Consider the following 11,014-nt stretch of genomic DNA (forward strand, 5'->3'; position numbering starts at 1 on the left):
TGCATGCTTACGACTCAGATGTTCAACTAGGCATGCCGCTGTGAACTATGCTGCTAATGTTTTCTGCCCGCTGGATGCACTAGACGCCACTTCCTTTCTTTTCCTTCATCTTCTGCTGTAAGAACTTGTCATTCCCGTGGATTAATTATTAAAGAAGGTGGCTAGTTCGGTTTGAACAACGTAGTATGATGAAAAACATTTAATTAGCACTCCATATCCGTTTTCATATACTTTATGGTTTATGGTTTACGAACACAAAGAGGATCATCGTCTCACATTATCCTTTTTTGTCACAACCAAAGCTTCCAAAGAAGTACCTTAGGTTCACACGTGTTATGGCAAGATCAAGTTGCATGAATACGTGAGATATGTCAGATGGCTTTGATCTAAGGCTGCGGTTAATGTGCTAAAGGTAGTAGGAGCTGGGACCTGGGAAGGCCATGAAATATATCAGTCTATAAAGACATCAACACATGCACTAAGGGTTATAGCAAGTCCAACAAATAGAGAAGTGGGCATACTGGCATATAAGCAACCAGAAACTACCTTAGGATTGGAAGGCATAGGGAATTTAGTCTATAAAAAGCTTTATTGAAAAGGGTAGTGTTGGGATCAGAATTAATGAAGATATTGGACACTACTTTCAAACGAGAAAAGGGCTTCGACAAGGTGATCCGATGTCACCTATTCTTTTCAACATTGTTGCAGACATGCTAGCAATTTTGATTGCGAGAGCGAAAGAGGATGGTCAGGTAGCTGGCCTGATTCCTCATTTAGTTGACGGCGGGGTCTCGATTCTACAATATGCGGATGACACTATTATTTTTATGGAGCATGATTTAAACAAAGCGTTAAACATGAAATTAGTTCTATGTATTTTTGAGCAACTGTCGGGTTTGAAAATAAATTTTCATAAGAGCGAGTTGTTTTGTTTTGGTAAGGCCAAGGAGATGGAGAGTGACTATAAAATTTTGTTCGGGTGTGACATTGGATCAGTACCATTCAGATATTTGGGTATCCCGATAAACTTTCGAAAGTTAAGAAATGGGGATTGGAAACCAGTTGAAGATCGATTTGAGAGAAAATTAAGTAGTTGGATTGGTAAAATGCTTTCTTACGGGGATCGTCTCGTACTTATTAACTCTATTCTCACAAGCCTTCCCATGTTTATGCTTTCTTTTCTTGAAATTCCGAAGGGGGTTAGGAAGAGATTGGATTATTTCAGATCTCGTTTTTTCTGGCAAAGTGATGGTCATAAAAAGAAATATAGGTTGACAAAGTGGAACATAATATGCAGGCCGAAAGAACAAGGAGGGTTAGGAATTGAGGATTTAGAACTCAAAAATAAAAGTCTGTTAGCCAAGTGGTTGCATAAACTTATTAATGAAGAGGGTATGTGGCAAGAGTTGTTGCACAAGAAATATTTAAGTTCTAAAACTCTCTCTCAGGTTTCTGCTAATCCAACGGACTCACCATTTTGGAAGGGACTTATGAAAGTAAAGGATGAATTTTTTAAACGCGGTTCGTTTCAAATAGGTAATGGCCAGAGTACTAGATTTTGGGAGGATATTTGGCTAGGACAAAGGTCTTTGGCTAGTGAATACCCATCTTTATATAACATAGTGAACCACAGGAACGTTACTGTTGAGAATGTGTTATCAGCCTCACCACTTAATATCAGCTTTAGAAGAACGCTGAATGATTATAAATGGGAAAGATGGACTCATTTGTTAAATAGATTAATCATGGTACAACTCTCGGATAGCGAAGATACTTTCAAATGGAGCCTCACGTCCTCTGGTATTTATACGGTTAAATCAATGTATATTGATTTGCTTAATGATAACTCTATTTTTCTTAATAAATATATCTGGAAGATGAAGGTACCTCTCAAGATTAGGATTTTTATGTGGTTTCTTCAGAAAAAGGTTATACTCACGAAGGATAATTTAGCCAAACGTAATTGGCAGGGGGATGTGAGATGTTGTTTTTGTGATCATGAGGAGAATATACAACACTTGTTTTTAACTTGTCCGTTCACCCGTATGATATGGAGAATTATTTACATGACTTTCAATATAACTCCCCCTTTAAACATTACAAATTTGTTTGGGAAATGGTTGAATGGGGTGCCCAAAATAGAAAAGGCTCATATTAGAGTGGGTGTATGTGCTGTCTTATGGGCGATTTGGAAAGTTCGGAATGATTGCATCTTTAACAAAAAGAGTTTCCCATCATTTTTGCAGGTCATTCCTTTAGCTACACACTTGATCCATATGTGGTCCTATCGACGTGCGAGTGGATATGGATATTGGGTGCAACCGCCTGGTTATGGTTGCACGGGATTTCTACAACCGGTGCGGATGGTCTCGCTGATAGGCGTTTGGAATGCCGATGCAAAGAAGCTTCATGTTGCTATTCTTTTTTAGATGGCTCATTTTTGTTGAGACCCTTTGTGATCCGTGATTTGTAATAAGTCTTTAGTCGTTCGTGTGTACAACTGGATTCGTTTGATATCTTAATAAAGCGGCCGTATGCATCATTTTGATGCAGAGGCTGGGGAAACCCATTTCGAAAAAAAAAAAATGTGTGTTAGCAACACAGATCAACGGGGCATCAAGGAGATTGCTTCTGCATAGCTAGCTAGCTAGCAAAACCAACTCCTAACACACAATAGAAGCATCATAATCTAGCAAATTATGCTCGGAATCTTACTACCTAAGAAGTGGCTGACTTAATTTGTCAGAGAAGTGCGTAGGGGAACTTTCTTGAGATTGTAGGCTACCATATTGACTGGTTGATCAAACTCTAAGAGATTCGTCGTGCCTTGTAAGTTTCATACTCCTAAGCACTTTCTTTAGTATGTGCTAATATGTTCCAACCGACCAATACTCTGATGGTAGTTAGCAACTCTACACATAGAGCTGCAAGACGTCACATTAATTGTTGGCTAAACATGTGATACTGATCATTTTCTTGGTTCCAGAACTTGTTTAACGATGTTTATCTCATATTCTCACGTAGCGTTGAACATGTTTTTCCCACTTCAAATTCCCCACCGGGCAATTGATAATATACCTAGTATATATGCATCATCATCATTACTCAATTAAATATATGTCTAATAATACCTCTCGAGTCGAAATTTGGCTCTTTTCTTCCGTGTGTGCATGTGTTGCAGAATGCTTAATTAAGTTCATGTCAGTTTGTACCACAATCCAGCCTCCCGCTAAAGTGATCTATTCTTTGTAACAACGGTCCAAACACCACCAAAACAGCACCAGAAATCTATCTTCTTCAAAAACAACGGCTCCAAGAAGGGAATATTGTACAAGCGTTGTCATTGTCCTGATCATAGGCCACGTTTTTACCCATGAGAAAGTCCGCGCTCACGAAATAATAACTTCAACAAGGCTATTGCCAGACACAACTAATTAAGGTGAGACATTGGATTTTCACCCAGCAAGATTAGACCCTGAATCTGTCCTATGTTGTCGTCCCCACTTTTCGATGCTGCTGCTCCAAGTTAGGGATGACCACGCCAGAACCTCATCGCTAGCAGGACTAGAACCACCATTATTAGTCCCCAGATCTTGACTTCCATGTTATTCTCGACTTCACCATGTAACTAAATACATGTCTCAGTATGGAAAATGGCAAAAGACTGCAAATCTTCGCATTGCTCCCTCTAAAACCAAACGGTAAGAAAACACAATTGCGCGCAACCGAATCCCATCCGATCCGGCAATCTCTCCCGGCATATCGTCCATTGGGGTTCGCCAGCGGAGGCTTCCGAAACTCAACACTTCGGCCAGATCAATGGAGACGAGCATCAATCAGTCTTCGTCTTGGCATTAGAGGGATGCTAGGACCAACCCCTTTATTAGGAGCCAGACCGGCAGCCCCCACACTATCGGACTTCAGCGGCCGACATACCCACTGGAACTAGGCCAGTAGATCAAGGGCGACCCAGGCCACCACGACTGCGAGCACCGAGCACGTCTAAGAAGCATCACTGCGATAGTAAGTCAGGGAGTGTGCGAGCATCGAGCAACATAGCAATGAGCATCCGAGCCCCAACTTGAGCAGTGCATGACGGCCTTAGCGGTAGAATGACTTCCGACGAAAAGAAACAACCGAGGCCCTTGACCCAAATCGGGCCCATATGGGCCGCCGCCAGCTCCGTCGTCACTGCTCTACCTTTGCGCCGCCACCAATCCGTCCCTCCACCACGAGGATGCCGCGCCACCGTGCCATGAACTGCCGCCGCTCCCCAACACCATGCGTGACCATCCGAAACCAGCTCCACACATGTAGAGGAGGGATTGGAGGGCACCTTCCTTGCCCCATCCGCCTTCGAAGACTGGGTGCCGCACACCACCATCACCGGCAGCGGCGGCCTCAGGGTGCATGATGTGAAGTCTCTTTTGGCTAGGGTTAGGGACGCCCCCAGAGTCGCCCGCGCGAGCGACTCTGTTATCACCAGAATTTGACCGGATCAGAGGTGGGCCGCGATTGAAGATGGGCTTGAAGAATATACATGGAAGAAATACATGAATCGGCCTTATATACCAAGTTTGGGCTAGTTTGCCCGTGTATCTGTAACATAGTAGGATACGTGTCGGTTAGATGGAGTTTGGGCTCGTGCTCGGTTGGGATTATTCCCACGTTAGAAAGTCTACGGACTATAAATATGTATCTAGGGTTTATGAAATAAACAACAATCACGTTCACCACAAACCAATCTAGGCGCATCGCCAACTCCCTTGTCTCGAGGGTTTCTTCCGGGTAAGCATCATGCTGCCTAGATCGCATCTTGCGATCTAGGCAGATCTGCGTTTATTCGCTGTTCATGCGTTGCTCGTACTGAAGCCTTTTTGATGGCGAGCAACGTAGTTATCATAGATGTTTTAGGGTTAGCATTGTTCATCGTATCACATGCTATCGTCGTGCGACCCTTAGGCATCTAGCCGCCCTTACACCTATCTTGGGTGTAAGGGCGGCACCCGCTGATCATTGTTTAGTAGATCCGATCCGTTATGATTGCTCCTTGTTCTTCAAGGATTAGTTTAATATCTGCATAGTTAGGCCTTACAAACGGGTTGAAGGATCCGAGTGGCGCGTAGGGTGTAGTTTGCTAGCCCTAGACAGGATGTTCCGAGGATCAACTTCGTGTTGGTTTTTAGGCCTTGTCTAGGGTCGGTTTACGATCACCGTGCGTGGCCGCCGGGCTCAATCACGAGTAGGATGTTCCGATTATGCGGTGAAAACCCTAAATCGTAGTAGGTCGTTTTAGCTTTATTTTGATCAAGCGGGACCACCATCCGATCGTACACCTCGTACGCATCATGGGTGGATCGGCTCCTTGAGCCGATTCACGGGACAACTTCGAGAGCCGATCGAGGCTCGTATTTAATGTTTACGTGTATGCCATGCAGGAAACTAAGCGAGGCACATCCAACACCTTCCCGACCAGGTATAGGTCGGGTGGCACGCCCTTGCATCAGCATCGGACGTGCGTGCCGAGGCTTTGCGGGCCGTCGCTCGGAGGGACCGAGGGCCAGCCGCAGCCTCGGGAGCCTCCCGGCTCTACTCGTGTTGCCCGTCGCTGCTCGCCGGTGGGTTTCGACCGCAACACATTCCGGCACGCCCGGTGGGACAATCTTCGACATCAACCGCATCGCCATCTACATCCGAGATGGCGGAAGGCACTCCGATCAAGTACGAGGATCCGGCCGACGAGCTCAAGAAGAAGCATGACGAGATCAAGGCGGTCCTCGAAGCCGACCTCATCGGCTCTTTTCACGGAACCCGCTCACACGGCATCGGGTGGAAAGGGTTCTCACTGAAGGCGCGCTCGATGGAGTAGACCTGTCCACCCCGTCGGAAGAACGCACCGGGTCTCGCGTCGGAGATTAACTTCATGGTGGCTCATTCGCTACACCGCCATTCCGAGAGCCTCGGTGAACACTTTGGAGCGTGTCGCTCCGCGCGTGATCCAGAAATCATGAGCCATCAATATTCTCCGTCGGGACCAGCTCTGGGGACTCACCAAGGAGAGATGCCACTCCAGTCCCGTCCACCGCTGCCGTTCGCGTTGGCAGCACCAGAAGTGCCGAATTCACCGGCATCCGCCGTTAACATGGTGGAGTGCACTTACCCTGGAGGGTGCCAGCCAAGATTCTCGTTCAACATCAACATGATAGGGCTCGGGCACCACCCCGGTAAGGACAGAGACGAGGGCAGGCTGCTCTCACAGCGAAGACAAGGAGGAAGGCTGTTCCACGCGATCGGCCCCGACACCTCCAAAAAATCCTGGTTACAATCAAGATGAAGGCCGATTCCAGCGATCGGCCCGCATTATCCGTACCACACGCTCTCCCTGTATTTGGTGTCGACCTCACAGGTGACGGAAAGCTAGGATATGGGTTTACATCGGCTGATGAGCTAGAGGAAGTCGACATCGGTCCTGGGGATAAGCCGCGACCAACTTTTATCAGCAAGAAGTTAGATCCACATCTTAGGGGTCAGATGATAGCTCGCTAAAAGAATACCCAGATTGCTTTGCATGGGATTACACGAGATGCCAGGTTGGACAGGAGCATCATTGAACATCGGCTTCCCCTTAAGAAAGGGTTTCAGCCGTTCCAACAACGAGCACGTCAGATGAAGGCCGAAATTCTGGAAGAGGTCAAGAAAGAGATTGAGAAGATGTTGGCCGCCGGGTTCATTAGGCCATGCAGGTATGCTGAATGGATCTCCAGTATCATTCCTGTAGAGAAGAAAGACGGCCGATGGCGTGTGGCCATCGATTTCCGAGATCTTAACAGAGCCACTCCAAAAGACGAGTACCGATGCACGTGGCGAAAACATTGATCAATGCAGTGCTGGCCACAAGGTGTTGAGCTTCATGGATGGCAACGCCGGCTATAACCAGATCTTCATGGCTCCAGAAGATATACACAAGACTGCATTCGGAGTACCGGGGCAGTAGGCTTGTTTGAATATGTGGTTATGACCTTTGGGTTGAAGAATGCTTGGTGCAACGTACCAAAGAGCCATGAATTATATATTTCACGATGCTGATCGGCAAGTTGGTGGAAATCTACATCGATGACGTGGTAGTCAAGTCTGTCTCCATGGAGGGACACTTGGATGATTTGCGACGCATCCTAGACCGAACTCGGAAGTTCGGACTGAGAATGAATCCAAAGAAGTGTGCTTTTGGCGTGACGGCCGGTCAGTTCCTAGGTTTTCTGGTTCATGAACGGGGAATTGAGATCGGCCTCGAAAAGTCGGGGAGCAGTGCGTACCATGCAGCCGCCCACCACAAAGAAGGAACTCCAACGTCTTATCGGCAAGATCAACTTCGTCCGACGATTCATATCCAACCTGTCAGGACGAATCGAGCCGTTCATGGCGCTGGTGAAGATTAAATCCGATGACGAGTTTCACGGGGGCGGAACGGCGGCGGGCGTTTGACGAGATTAAGCGGTATCTGACAACGCCTCCTGTGCTGGTTCCACCCCAACAAGACAGGCCGTTCTATATCTAGTTATCAGTAGCTGACACGTCCATCGCTTCGGTGGTGGTGCAACTCTATGAGGGAGTTGAAAAGGTCGTTTTCTACCTCGGCGAGAAGGATGTTGGACGCGGAGACAAGGTATCCCGAAGTTGAGAAGTCTGTGCCTTTGCACTGTTCTTCACCTGCACCAAGCTTCATCACATCCTTTTGACGGCGAGAGATCATCGTCATATGCAAGTCAGACGTTGTCAAGCACATGCTGTCGGCCCCTGTTTTGAAAGGCCGGCTTGGTAAGTGGATGTTTGCATTGACGGAGTTCGATCTTCGGTATCAGCCTGCGAAAGCAGTCAAGGGACAAGCATTGGCCGATCTTATAGCTGAACGGATTAATACTAATATAGCGGCACTATCTGTACGTGCGTGGGCTATGTTCTTCGATGGATCGGCTTGTGACGATGGTTGTGGCGTCGGTATTCTGCTCGTGTCGCCTCGGGGGGCAACATATTCTTTCGCCATCAGGCTATCTACCCCTTGTACCAACAATGTTGCTGAGTATGAAGCAGTGCGCAAGGGAATGGAGTTGCTTTTGGAAGCCGGGGCAGAGGCAGTGGAGCTTTTTGGAGATTCGAAGTTGGTGATCTCTCAACTCACGGACGAAACAAGTGCGAGAGTGAGTCACTTTTTCCATATTGGGTGGAGTGTCGTGAGCTGATGACACGTTTTCGATACATCAATTTCAATTGGGTCCCAAGGTCTCAGAATACCGACGCCAATGATCTCGCACGGATGGCGTCGGGATATAAGGACATGCCGAGACGGGACGAAGTTCGAGTACGGTTCTCGGAACGAGGATGATTGGAGAGCCGATATCTTCAATTATTTGAAGGATTCGGCTCGGGGGCACCCAAAAGGATAAGATACAAGGCTATGAAATATGTCCTTATAGGAGATGACATGTTCTACGGGACGTTGGAAGGGTTACTACTCAAATGCACGGGACCAAGCGGAGTCTAATCGGCTCTTACATGAGGTGCATGAAGGCGCTCGTGGAACTCACCAATCGGCCCATAAGATGAAGTGGTTAATTAGGCGATCGGGGTTTTATTGGCCTACCATGCTGGAAGACCGCTTCAAGTACTACAAGGGATGCCAAGCGTGTCGGATGTTCGGAAAAATCCAGATGGTACCCGCATCGGCGATGAACCCCATCATCAAACCTTGGCCATTTCGAGGTTGGGGCATGGATATGATCGGCAAAATACATCCTCGCGTCAAGCAAGAACCACGAGTGGATTCGGCCATTACAGATTATTTCACCAAATGGGTGGAGGCCGTTCCCATGAAGAAAGTAAAATCGGAAGATGTTATCCAATTTGTCAAAGAACATGTCATTCATAGGTTCGGGATTCCCCAAACCATCACGACCGATGGAGGTTCGGTCTTTGTCTCTAAAGAATTCAGAAAGTTCTGCGATGACATGGGGATTAAGCTAATCCGATCATCTCCATACTATGCTCAAGCCAACGGCCAAGCCGAAGCATCCAATCAAAGCCTGATCAAGCTGATTAAGAGGAAGATTGAGGAGAACCCCAGGGTGTTGCATGAGACGTTGTCAGAGGCTTTGTGGGCCTATCGCATGTCATGCCATGGAGCTATAAAGACTTCGCCGTACCAGCTTGTCTATGGGCAGGAGGCCGTATTACCTTGGGAAATTACGGCTGGATCGAGACGTGTCACGTTTCGGAATGACCCGACGCTCGAGGAATATGCAACCCTGATGAGTGACACTATTGAGGATGCAACGGAACTTAGACTTTGGTCGTTGGAGAAGATTAAAGAGAACAAAGCCAGGGTAGCTCGGGCATACAATAAGAAGGTGAGACCAAAGGAGTTTCAAGTTGGTGATCTAGTATGGGAAGCCGTGTTGCCACTAGGAACCGAGGATAAAGCATACGGCAAATGGTCTCCTAATTGGCACGGTCCTTACAAAGTCATCCGGAGTTCGAAGGGCAATGCCTACATGCTTGAACAGTTGGATGGTGTGAAGTTCCCGATGGCCGTCAATGGCCAACATCTCAAGAAGTATTTCCCAAGCATGTGGGAGGATGGGCAGTGAGATATGGAGGCCGATTCTAAATCGGCCAGTAAAAAAAAAATCACAGCCGACGCGCAGACATCGACTTGAGAAAACATGTGGAAACAACAGTATGCGTACAGCCGATGCACGGGTATCGACTTCAGAATAATAAAAGCCGATGCATTGCCGTCGACTCTAGAGGTACAAGCTCAATTAAGCAGATTAACAGATCGGTTCGAACCAGAAATCATGGTATTTTGGATGAGTCTCCTAGTGGTTGCTGAGGAGTTCAATCTGCACGTTTAAGATTGGAGGATGGTTTGGACGTGAGCTAGACCTGTTGGACCGTGTGGGTAGGCAACGGCTTGGCCTCAAATCGCGTTTATAGTACAAGCCGATGCCCTGCCATCGGCTCTCTGTACAGCGACTTCGTTCGACGATCGGCAAAGTTGACAAGAAAGCAAGATTAATTGGGGGATATTTTCTTCATGAATAGTGGGATTTCTTACAAAGAAAGAGCCGATTGCTCGGGGAAGAAAGAACAAAAGCTGACTACTACTACTAGTCCCTAATCTAAGGGCCGTTGCTGCCCTCGTCGTTGCCGTCGTCGCTGCTGTCGGCGCTACTCCCGGCGGGCTCGTCGTCGCTGCTGTAGCGGCCGCCGGCAGGACCCTCGTTGTCCTCGTCCTCCTCGTCAGCGTCGTCGTCGTCGCTGTCGAAGTCGCTGAGGTTCCCCGGCCAGGGGCAGAAGTGCTTGGCCGGCGGTTCGTCGGAGGAGGTGTCGTCCTCCTCCTCCTCCTCCTCTTCCTCCTCCTCCTCCTCCTCCTCGGAGAGGGTGAAGTCATCACAGGAGAAGCGATCGTCATCGCTCTCCTCTTCCGTCTCCCCGTCGGTGAGGAAGCGGAGGTCGCTTTCCCCGTCGGTCGAGGACTTGTCGTCCTCTGACCAGATGGAGAAGTCGTGGCTGGGCTCATCCCCGGCTTCGATGGCGCGGCGGATGTTGGCCGCGTGGGCCTCCTTCGGGTCCCACTCCGACGTCGGCTCGCGGGAGGAGGAGGATTCGATGGAAAGACCCGATGAGGCAGAGGAAGAAGAAGACATGGTGGCGCAGGAGGGCTTTTGGGGTGCTAATGCGAAGAGGATGAAGAAGCAAACTGTTTGGAACGGTTAAATAAAAGGGATATAGTGGAGATTTAATGCCACAGCAGTTTCCGAGAAAGTGGTGCCCAACAAAAAAAAAATTGCCAGTTCACGCGGAGAAGTGGAGGAGGCAAGGCATCATGATGAAGGATACTGCGGCGGTTCTGCTCTGCCACAACATGACCCGACGAAGGAAAAACAGAGTGATTTTGGAATTGTCATTTCCAAAACCAGGGGGCATGTGTTATCACCAGAATTTGACCGGATCGGAG

This window comes from Lolium rigidum, chromosome 7 (assembly GCF_022539505.1).
Source record: "Lolium rigidum isolate FL_2022 chromosome 7, APGP_CSIRO_Lrig_0.1, whole genome shotgun sequence".
In the NCBI taxonomy this organism is placed as follows: domain Eukaryota; kingdom Viridiplantae; phylum Streptophyta; class Magnoliopsida; order Poales; family Poaceae; genus Lolium; species Lolium rigidum.